This window comes from Saccopteryx bilineata, chromosome 1 (genome assembly GCF_036850765.1).
Source record: "Saccopteryx bilineata isolate mSacBil1 chromosome 1, mSacBil1_pri_phased_curated, whole genome shotgun sequence".
Classification (NCBI taxonomy): domain Eukaryota; kingdom Metazoa; phylum Chordata; class Mammalia; order Chiroptera; family Emballonuridae; genus Saccopteryx; species Saccopteryx bilineata.
In genome coordinates, this window is record NC_089490.1 from 63,225,725 (window position 1) to 63,237,807 (window position 12,083).

The 12,083-nt window shown below is 43.6% G+C and overlaps 1 protein-coding gene across 5 annotated transcripts in view; it reads left to right on the plus strand.

Annotated features, from left to right (window-relative positions):
• The first annotated feature begins 7,054 nt into the window (after window positions 1-7,054).
• Window positions 7,055-12,083, plus strand: part of CASP8AP2 (caspase 8 associated protein 2) — a 46,582-nt gene continuing 41,553 nt past the window's right edge. Inside the window, exons 1-2 of one of the 5 annotated variants that reach the window (XM_066254280.1) lie at window positions 7,055-7,102; window positions 10,308-10,357. The gene's annotated coding sequence lies outside the window, so the exon portion shown is untranslated. The other 4 variants (XM_066254277.1, XM_066254276.1, XM_066254279.1 and 1 more) reach the window with 4 other exon arrangements.

A 12,083-nucleotide genomic window follows, 5' to 3' on the forward strand; every position in this document is an offset into this window, starting at 1 on the left:
AAGAACAAGCCAAAATAATGATAAAGTCAGGCTAATGGTTGCCTTTGGGGTTATTGACTGCAAAGGGATGAAAAGTAACCTCCTAAGGTGATGGAAAGGTTTTATTGTCTTGCTCTGGGTGGTGATTACTCTGGTAGATAAAAAAGCAAAAATATCAAACAACTGCTTACTAGATTTGTGTACTTTGTGTAAATTATACCTCTAAAAGGTGTTTTTAAAGGGGGTTGGTATTTCTGTACTAACATGGGCAGATCTCCAACAGCAAGCATATAGGTTACTATCATTCAAACTTTTTTTAAATTTTTTTTATTTTATTTATTCATTTTAGAGAGGAGAGAGAGAGGGAGAGAGAGAGAGACAGAGGGGAGGAGCTGGAAGCATCAACTCCCATATGTGCCTTGACCAGGCAAGCCCAGGGTTTCGAACCGGCGACCTCAGCATTTCCAGATCGACGCTTTATCCACTGCGCCACCACAGGTCAGGCCTATGATTCAAACTTTTAAAAATTTATTTGGCCCTAACTGGAAAGCATAGTTGGTTAGAGCATCATCCCCATACGCCAAAGTTGCGGGTTCAATTCCCAGTCAAAGCACATATAACAGTCAACCAATGAATGCATAAATAAGTAGAGGAACAAATCGATGTTTCTCTCTCCCCCTACCTTCCTCTCTCTCTAAAATACCAATAAATTGAAATATTAAAATAAAAATTTATTTGAATTTAAATTTTTCTAGGGTTTGAATGCTTGCTTCTGGGGGAATTCAAACTCAAGTGCAGAACTTCCAGATTGAATGAACTGTGAAAATGGAGTAGGAAACATTTCCAAATAAATAATATTTTTTAAATTCCAAGATCAAGAGGATTCCCTGAGGACTTAGAACAATGGATGAACATGACCACGCTTGAGGAATTAATTATTTTTTCCCCTAGGTATCTTCCATGTATATACGAAGTATACATGTTAATAAATTTCTGTGTGTTTTTCTCTTGTTGATCTGTCTTTTATTACAGGGGTCTCAGCCAAGAACTGACGAAGGTAATGGGCAAATTACCAATATTTTTCCTTCCTACACACCCTTCCTCAGGAATCTGTTGAAACAGTTGTCCTTTATATGAGGGTGTAAACCAAGAAAGAGAAAGACATGGGATCTAGGAAATGAGAGATTCAACACAGAAAGAAAAGCGAAAAGAATACTGAGGGCTGATCTGTGGTGGCTTAGTGAAGGGGGAGCATGGACCTGGAATGCTGAGGTCGCCTGTTCAAAACCCAAGGTTTGCCTGACCTGTGGTGGCGCAGTGGGATAAAGCGTCGACCTGGAACACTGAGGTTGCCGGTTCGAAACCTTGGGCTTGCCTGGTCAGGGCACATATGGGAGTTGATGCTTCCTGCTCCTCCCCCTTCTCTCTCTCTCTGTCTCTCTCACTCCTCTCTCTCTAAAAAATCAATAAATAGGCCTGACCTGTGGTGGCGCAATGGATAAAGCATAGACCTGGAAATGCTGAGGTTGCCGGTTTGAAACCCTGGGCTTGCCTGGTCAAGGCACATATGGGAGTTGATGCTTCCTGCTCCTCCCCGCCTTCTCTCCCCCCCCCTCTCCTTTCTAAAATAAAAAATTAAGATATTTAAAAAAAAAATCAATAAATAAAATATTAAAAAAAACAACAAAAAAACAAACAAACAAACCCAGGTTTGCCTAGTCAAGGCACATAGAAGTAGCAACTATGAGTTGGTGCTTCCTGCAACCCCCCTCCGTCTCTCCTCTCTCCTTTCTCTCAAATCAATAGATAAAATCTTTTTCTTTTTAAAAAAAATAATACTCAGGATGACTATTGAGAGAAATCCCAAGACTTCCAGTGGGGCAGTAACAGGAATATTAATGGCTCTGGAGTAACTACATTGATAGCTCAGATCAGTGGTTACCTGGGTTTGGAAGTAGAAGAGAGGATTGATTGCAAAAAAACACGAGGCAACATTTTTGGGTGATGGAAATGTTCTAAAACTGGATTGTGGTGAGGGTGGCACAACACTATACATTTACTAAAATTATTGAATTGCATACTTACAAATGCTGAGTTTTATGGTATGTAAATTATACCTCAAAAAAGCTCTAAAACTAATGAAAATAATCGGCAATGAAGAAGGTATTTGTAGGTATAGATGAAACAAAATTGGCAATATTTTGAGAATTATTGAAATTGGATGTCAGGTAAGGGCAGTTCATTGTACTCTTCTATTTTTGTATGTTTAAATTTTTCAGTAATAAAAGACAAAATGGTGTATGTATTTTAAGACTAGTAGGGTATATCAAAAGGACTCAGGTACTAAATGGTAGCAGAATATGCCATCCCAAAATATGCCACTTAAGCATGAAAATTCAGGACATGCCACCCCAAAATATGCTGCTTTGGTATATTAATTTTTGTAAGCTAAAGGCATTTTATTTTATTTTTTATTTATTCATTTTAAAGAGGAGAGGGGGAGAGATAGAGAGAGAGAAAGAGAGAGAGACAGGGGGGAGGAGCTGGAAGCATCAACTCCCATATGTGCCTTGACCAGGCAAGCCCAGGGTTTTGAACCGGTGACCTCAGCATTTCCAGGTCGACGCTTTATCCACTGCGCCACCACAGGTCAGGCTGTAAGCTAAAGGCATTTTAGAAACAGCAGAGGCAGGAAGTGTTTTCTGACTACCCCTCCCTTTTCTACCTAAAAATGGGTCATAAAATTGCTCATGAGAAAAGTACCCTTCTACACCAGGAATGAATGAACATCCTTGTCACCAGAAATTGGTAATCAACACTGAAATAGGTTTGTACAAACAAACTCACTAAAATAACCCTTATCTCCCACTAGTTTTACTTCCATATATCTCTTCCTGTATCCCTAAAATTTACTGCCCTTAGCCCAAACCCCTTTTGTCTTGTCATTTCTTAACAAATTTATTGCTGGTTTAGGAGGTATAGAAGCTTTATTGAGCTGAAGACGATTGCAAAGAAGAGGATTCAAAAGCTCTCTGCCCTCCATGTATTTGCCTAAAAGCAGGACATAAATTTGTAAAAGTGTCCCCCCTCCCCTTTCTATGAGGGAGGATAAAGGTTAATCACAGGAGAAAACTCTATACCCTTATCAGCCCAGAGGCAGCATTAAAGGAAACTACATAACCTTGATAAAATTAGCCCTTATCTACCACTAGTTTCCTCATATTTTTGCCTTCTTGCAAGTTATCATTGGAGAAGCTCAAAGTTCTTTTTCTTTGTCTGGTCACTTCTCTAAAAATTTGTTCTTTTTATTAAATATCACAAATAGAGCTTTTTATTTCTCACTATTAAGTCTGGATTTTAAATAAATTCTGGGACTGGGGACTCATATCCATCAGCTCATTCAACTTTAGCACCTGTCTCATCCCCAGTAGTTTTTCCAGAACTGCTACCTTCACTGTGAAACTCCATCAGTTTTCTCAATTCAAACTTAGGCTTATTATCTTTTTGACTTTTCTAACAAAGAACTCATGGAGCAGATAAATAGATTGACAGGCCTTTTCTATGTTTTTCCAATGCTATTTGTAATAATTTATTGACCACTTCTTTCAATTTATTTATCTGTACCTCTTGGATCACAATTTCCACCATCTCTGCTGGATTTGGCAGACCTGTTGATGCCAAGCATAGCAGGTCTTCCAAATCTGATTGCTGCATTTTTTAGTAAAACCAACACAGAACAAAGCAAATACCCTCCCTTATTACTGCTAAAAATAAGACAACAAGCCCAATATGGCGCAGCTATAGCAATCCCCAAGTCAGCAAACCAAGACTTAATTACAGTTTCTTCCCCCCTAGAAATGGAGTCTTAACCAGTCAATCATGAAACGCCTGATAAGTATTAGTTGGGTAATCAGTCTGATAATCCCCGCCATCTCCTAAAGGAAATTAACCTTACAATAATCCATTTGATTTTTTGCTTAAACAGTATAACTTTCTTGTTCCTACTCCCTTCTGCCTATAAGTCTTTTTCTTGTACACCTCCTCAAAAACCTGTTTTATCTGCTAGATTGGATTCTGCTCAATTCATATTTATTTTTGCTCAAATAAATTATTAAAACTTTTTGCCCTGACTGGTTGGGTCAGCGGTAGAGCATCGGTCCAGCTTGTGGAAGTCCCAGGTTCAATTCCCAACCAGGGCACACAGGAAAAGTGCCCATCTGCTTCTCCACCCCTCCCCCTCTCCTTCCTCTCTGTCTCTCTTTTACCCTCCTTCAGCCAAGTCTCCATTGGAGCAAAGTTGGCCCAGGCTCTGAGGATGGCTCCATAGCCTCTGCCTCAGGAGCTAGGATGGTTCAGGTTACAGCGGAACAATGCCCCAGATGGGCTGAACATCACCTGCTGGTGGGCATGCTGGGTGGATCCCGGTCAGGTGCATGCGGGAGTCTGTCTGCCGCCCCCCCTTCTCACTTTGGAAAAATATAAATAAATAAATAAATAAATAAATAAATAAATAAATAAAAATTTAAAAAGGCATACTGCAAGTAGTCTCTCTTTCTCTCTGCCCTTTCCTGGCCTTCTTTCCCTGTAAGTTACTCTTTTTATTAGGTTCAACTTACCCATCAAGTATTTCTTATGCAAAATAAGAAAATATATGTAGATTCTTTTTCTCATTCTTTCCTATACAAAAGCTAGCATACCATGTACCTGCACTGTACTTTTTCCCCCTTAACACTATATCTTGTAGGTTACGCCATACATAGACAGAAAGGGAGAGAGATGAGAAGCATCAATTCTAAGTTGAAGCTCCTTAGTTGTTCATTGATTGCTTTCTCATGTGTGCCTTGACCTGGGGATGGTGGTGGTGGAGGACTAGAGCAGACTGAGTGACCCCTTGCTCAAGCCAGTGACCTTGGGCTCAAGCCAGTGACCTTGGGCTTTAAGCCAGCGACCTTTGGGCTCCAGCTGCAACTATGGGGTTATGTCCATGATCCCACACTCAAGCCAGCGACCCCGCACTCAAGCTGGTGGGCCAGCACTCAAGCCGGCGACCTTGGGGTTTTGAACCTGAGTCCTCTGCGTCTCAGTCAACCCTCTATCCACTGTGCTATTGCCTAGTCAGGCGGGAATTCTTTTTTTTTAAAAGCAATATCTGCAATTGTGAGATCAGACTCCATAAAACACATAACTGTTACATTTGTTTCCTTTATAAAAATTTTGATTTCTTCAGTTGACTACTATAAGTATTCCAAACTGGCACTGAGATCTTCCCAAGCTAATATTTTAAAACCAATCGCTTTTTATTCATTGTAAAGTATTTAAGAGTGTACCAGTAAAATGAAAGACTCTTTTCAATAATAAGGCTACTCTTTTCTGGAAGATAATTTTTGGGGAAACCTTTACTTGTTTTTGAAGTATATATGCTATTTCCTCAGTAAATTTTTTAAATATTTATTTTATTGATTTTAGAGACAGAGACAGGAACATCTATCTGTTCCTGTATGTGCCCTGATGGGGATCAAACCAGAAACCTCTGTGCTTCAGCATGATGCTCTAGCCAACCTAGCTATCCAGCTAGGGCTCAATAAATTTTATTATTATTATTTTTTTTATTTTTGTATTTTTTTTGAAGCTGGAAACAGGGAGAGACAGTCAGACAGACTCCCGCATGAGCCCTACCGGGATCCACCCGGCACGCCCACCAGGGGCGAAGCTCAGCCCACCAGGGGGTGTCGCTCTGGCTCTGTTGCTACCAGAGCCACTCTAGCGCCTGGGGCAGAGGCCAAGGAGCCATCCCCAGCACCCGGGCCATCTTTGCTCCAATGGAGCCTCGCTGCGGGAGGGGAAGAGACAGAGAGGAAGGAGAGGGGGAGGGGTGGAGAAGCAGATGGGCGCTTCTCCTGTGTGCCCTGGCCGGGAATCGAACCCGGGACTTTTGCACGCCAGGTCGATGCTCTACCACTGAGCAAACCAGCCAGGGCCGAATTTTAAAACATTTTTTATACTGATTTTACAGAGAGAGGAGAGGGGACGAGGAATGAGAAGTATCAACTTATAGTTGCTTCACCTCAACTGTTCATTGACTGTTGCATGTGCCCTGACCCAACAAGCCCAGGGATTTGAATCAGCAACCTCAGCGTTTCAGGTCAACTCTACATCCATTGCGCCACCACAGGACAGGCTCAAAAAATACTATTTTTTGATGAATGCTATGCTGAAAGCCAATGCTCAATCAATTGCTAAGTTTTGTCAATTTTACCTCCTAAATATTCAAAATCTACCCCTGATTAGGGGAGAACCTAAGAAGCCAGTGTTCTCCCAAAACATAGTCTCCCAAATGGGGGCCATCCCGAAAATTTATAAATATGTAACAAGTTGATATAACAGTTTCAAATTGTTAAAATGGACGAACTAGAGGAAATGGCTTGGATTCCAGATCCCCCGAGGAAGTCTCCGAGGAAGTTGGCTTTTACTTCCTTACCAGCTGAAGACGCGGGCGGCTGGATCCTACCATGCCTCTGGTCCTATCAGACTATTCAGGTGTTCTACCCTCGAGCTCTCCTCTCCCTCGCCCCCTACTGAGCTGGTATCGCCTCCTCAAAGCTCCCAACATCCTGAGCTAAGTGGTTTGTCTATCGTCCAGGACAGTGTCCGAGAGCAAGAAGCAGTGCTCGTTCATCGTTACTGAGCCAGTGCCCGACACCATGTCTAGCACGTCGTTGACACTCAACAGAATTTATGGAATGAAGGACTAAACAAACGCCAAGGCCTTCTCAAACCTTACTTTCCCTTTCATTAGAAGAGCTCTTCCTAGACCCCGCCCCTACCTTGGCCGAGGTTCCACCCCTTCGCAGGGGAAGCTCCACTGTCTCCTTCCCCGCCCCTTTCCCCTGGGCTGACACCGAAGATTACTAGAGTTTGGCGCCAAATGTGGGCTTCTTTTCCTCCCCCTGCCGAAGGCGGGAACTAGTTATGTACGCCGGGACGTGCCTTGCGTCTGCTATGATTGGCCACGAGCTCTCGGTCCCGCCCCCGCGTCTTGGATGTGCTCTGGCATTGGCAGAGATGCCAGAGAGCCTTTACTGTACTGGGAGGATTCCGGGCTACCGTAGGTCGGGCAGTGTTGGTAAGTTGCTGCCAGAGTCCGGTCCTTACGGGTCTGCTGGGGAGGAGACTGTATGGCGAGGTAGTGTCCTGGACGGAGGCCGGGGAGTCGAACGGAGCGGCAGAGTCAGTGAGGGGTGGGCGCGTCTGATGTCTGGGGCCCGCAGCTGGCCGGCTCTCGTCGCTCTTGGTTGCAGTTTCTGGGCTCGCTCTGGCGTCCCTCTGGTCCCTGGAGAGGGTCCAGGCTGGTGCGGGGGCGAGAGCACTCCTTCCGCTCCCCCGCCCCCCATAGTCCAGCCTTGGAATATATTCTTCAAGACTTTGGGATGGAATTCTTGGAAGGAAGAGGTAGATTTACCTCAGTGTCAGATGGTCATTGATATTGGTGTTTCCGAGACTGTTTTGGCCCAGAGAAGTTTCTTGATGTTCACAGAGCCTAGAACCATGACACATAGTAGGCCCTGACTCAGATGTTAATGTAGAAGTCGCAGAATTTCAGGATATGTGCTTCAAGGATCAGGTTGGCAGTGACTCCGATTCTTCCCTGGTCTTTCCTAGGTTATTTTCTTCTGGTCCTTTCCATTCTTGACAGCTCCAGCTCCAAACTTTTCTCCTCTCCTCAAGGCCCCTTCCCCGTCTCACTCAGTGCCTTTTTAGAGGGGCACAGGGACATTCAGGGCAAGAATTGCCCTCTCCCCTACTCATTATTTTGTAGTGTTTCTTGCCATTTTACAATGAGATGGTCCCCTCTCAAAAAAAAATTAGGCTTTTCTCTCTTGAGTATTTCTGATTTTGTCTTTTGGCTTTAGAGACAGAGCTGGGATCCAATCCCAGATCTGCCACTTACCAGCTGTTTGTCCTTGGGGTAAGTTTCTTTGTGTTTTTTTTTTTTTTGTATTTTTCTGAAGTTAGAAGCGGGTAGGTAGTCATACAGACTCCGGCATGTGCCCGACCAGGGTCCACCCAGCATGCCCACCAGGGGACGATGCTCTGCCCATCTGGGGCGTTGCTCTGTTGCATCCAGAGCCATTCTAGCACCTGAGGCGAGACCATGGACCCATCCTCAGCGCCCGGGCCAACTTTGCTCCAATGGAGCCTTGGCTGCGGGAGGGGAAGAGAGAGACAGAGAGGAAGGAGAGGGGGAGGGGTGGAGAAACAGATGGGCGCTACTCCTGTGCACCCTGACGGTAATCGAACCCAGGACTTCCACACGTCAGGTGGACACTCTACCACTGAGCTATTGGCCAGGGGTGGGGTAAGTTTCTTAAATATCTGTAGTATATCTGTTTACTCATCTGTAAAAAGGAGGAAAGAATAGTAGTATATATCTCATAGGATTTGTGGAGGATTTAAAGTAATTTATTAATGTATTTAGAATATCTGTTTTTTATTTTTTACAGAGACAGAGTCAAAGAGAGGGATAGATAGGGACAGACAGACAGGAATGGAGAGAGATGAGAATCATCAATCATTAGGTTTTCGTTGCGACACCTTAGTTCAGGGGTTGGGAACCTTTTTGGCTGAGAGAGCTATGAACGCCACATATTTTAAAATAATTCCATGAGAGCCATACAACGACCCGTGTACCTTTCGCATTATCCAATAAAAATTTGGTGTTGTCCCGGAGGACAGCTGTGATTGGCTCCAGCCACCTGCAACCATGAACATGAGCGGTAGGAAATGAATGGATTGTAATACATGAGAATGTTTTATTTATTTTAAATTTATTTATTTTTTACAGAGACAGAGAGTGAGTCAGAGAGAGGGATAGACAGGGACAGACAGACAGGAATGGAGAGAGATGAGAAGCATCAACCATCAGTTTTTCGTTGCAACACCTTAGTTTATTGATTGCTTTCTCATATTGCCTTGACTGCGGGCCTTCAGCAGACCGAGTAACCCCTTGCTGGAGCCAGCGAACTTGGGTTCAAGCTGTTGGGCTTTTGCTCAAACCAGATGAGCTTGTGCTCAAGCTGATGACTTCGGGGTCTCGAACCTGGGTCCTCTGCATCCCAGTCCGACACTCTATCCACTGCGCCACCGCCTGGTCAGGCAGAATGTTTTATATTTTTAATGTTATTTATTTATTTATTTATTTATTTTTTTTTTTTTTTATTTTTTTTTTTGCCTGGATGTGGCTTTTCTTTTTTTTCTTTTTTTTTTTTTAAATTTTTTTTTTTTATTTTATTTATTCATTTTTAGAGAGGAGAGAGACAGAGGAGAGAGAGACAGAGAGAGAGAAGGGGGGAGGAGCTGGAAGCATCAACTCCCATATGTGCCTTGACCAGGCAAGCCCAGGGTTTCGAACCAGCGACCTCAGCATTTCCAGGTCGATGCTTTATCCACTGCGCCACCACAGGTCAGGCCTATTTTTTTTTTTTTTTATTAAAGATTTGTCTGCAAGCCAGATGCAGCCATCAAAAGAGCCACATCTGGCTCGTGAGCCATAGGTTCTCGACCCCTGCCTTAGTTGTTCATTGATTGCTTTCTCATATGTGCCTTGACCGTGGGCTACAGCAGACCGAGTGACCCCTTGCTCGAGCCAGCGTCCTTGGGTCCATGCTGGTGAGCTTTTGATCAAACCAGATGAGCCTGCGCTCAAGCTGGTGACCTCGGGGTCTCAAGCCTGGGTCTTCTGCATCCCAGCATAACGCTTCATCCACTGCACCACTGACCGCCTGGTCAGGCTATTTAGAATATTTAAATTAGGGTCTGGCTCCTAGTGTTCAGTATATAAGTACTGTTTGTTGTTATTTTTTTCTTTACATATTCTTCAGGGATCTTACTGTACTGTATTAGATTTTAGCCTTTCCCATGAGCCTAAAAATACACTCTTTGGCTTTTTTTTTTCTTTCTACGAATGCTATTTCATTCCCTCAAATTTTGTTTTAAAGAAAACTTCCTTTAGACTCTTTTTAAAGCATTGTTGTATTACAAAACGCTAGATGATCCTTCTCTCATCTGCTTCACTTTCACATCTGAATTTATTGGAATTGTTCCTCAGAAGATTGTGAATGAACCTACAACTCTTTTCTTTCATCATCATGCTTCTCAGTGTTTAAACGTTTGCCTCTACACTTTTCATAGGAGCAACATTCCAATCAACGTCAACTCTTTTTGTATATTGAGATCCTCAGTTGGGGGCAGGTGAGGGCGAGTGTGCAACAGCCCCTCTTCCAGAGATTCTGATACATCATCCTTCCTCTTTGTCCTCCCTTCCTCTCCAGGAGGATCACTGGCCTTTGGAATTCCAAGAGTGTAATCTCAACTGTGTCAGGTATGTTTTGTCTTCTGTTCTGTGTCCTCCAGTGTCCAGCTGGGTGTGAGACATCTTCGCCCAGATGGCCCGCAGACGGGTCAGCATGACTTCTGTGGTGCGCCCTTTCAGTTAAAAGCATGAGTGCTTTGTTATCACAGGTAGGGGCCTCAGAGTTGTCTTTTGAAAAACTTGGAATTTCATTAATTCAACTTTTAAAAATATATTTATTTTTTAAGAGTTTATTCATTTTATAAACAGAAAAGAGGGAGAGAGAGAAGAGGGGAAGAGCAGGAAGCATCAAGTACCATGTGTGCCTTGACCAGGCAAGCCCAGGGTCCCAAACCAGGGACTCAGTGTTCCAGGTCAGCGCTTTATCCACTGCGCCACCACAAGTCAGGCTATTTATTGATTTTAGAGAGAGGAAAGGAGGGGAGGAGAGCGGGAAACATGAACTCATAGTTACTTCTCCTATGTGCCTTGACTGGGCAAGCCCAGGGTTTTGAACTGCAACCTCAGCACTCCAGGTTGTATCCACTGCGCCACTATAGGTCAGACAACTTTTTTTTTTTTTAAATTTTTTATTTTAATGGGGTGACATCAATAAATCAGGGTACATACATTCAAAGAAAACATTTCCAGGTTATCTTGTCATTTAGTTCTGTTGCATACCCATCACCCGAAGAGAGATCTCCCTCCGCCACCCTCCATTCAGTTCTCTCTGTACCCCTCCCCCTCCCCCTCTCCCTCCTTCCCTCCCCCCACCCCCCCGTAACCACCACACTCCTGTCCATGCCTCTTAGTCTCGCTTTTATGTCCCACCAATGTATGGAATCCTGCAGTTCCTGTTTTTTTCTGATTTGCTTATTTCACTCCACACAATGCTACCAAGACTCCACCATTCCACTGCAAGTGATCCGATGTCATCATTTCTCCTAGCTGAATAGTATACCATGGTGTATATGTGCCCCATCTTCTTCATCCAGTCCTCTATTTTTTTTTACAGTGATTAAAAGCCTTTAAGCAAACTCTTGGCCAATACAGCAAGAATCCCTAAAAGAGTAGTGTCCTTAACATGTTCACCAAGTCCAAGTTGGCCCCATCACCATGCCAAATCCCTGAAAAATGCAACCCAACCACAGTTCAGTCTGTTAGGAGCTGTCACAGGGAGCAGGAGTCCAGGAAAGTTCCCCACAGGAAAAGTCTGCATGGCACTGGAATTGTCACCATTCTATACTTTGCAGCTCATGTCCAAGTCCCAATGACCGCTGCTTCTAGCTGGTAATGATTCAGGTAGACTGGATTTTTTCTTTTTTTATTAACACCAACCTCCCAGACCCTGTGCTGAGAGCTGGGGATACAGTGGTGAATAGAATAGTCTGTCCAGTGGGTGAGGTAGACATTTCTCCAGAAATATCACAAAAAAATGGAATCATAAACTGAAAAGAGGTCATGTAGAAAAGGACACAGTGGTATAAGAATATTTAACAGCCTGATCTGTGGTGGCGCAGTGGATAAAGCATCGACCTGAAATACTGAGGTTGCTGTTTCAAAACCCTGGGCTTGCCTGCTCAGGGCACATACGGAAGTTGATGCTTCCTTCTTCTCCCCCTTTCTCTCCCTCTCTCTTCTCTCAAATGAATAAAAAAAGAAATATTTAACAGATGGACTGACCTGATGGAGAAGGAAGGCTCAAACATTATCTGAGCAAACATATCAAGATGAGTTAACTGAAAAGTAGAGCTTC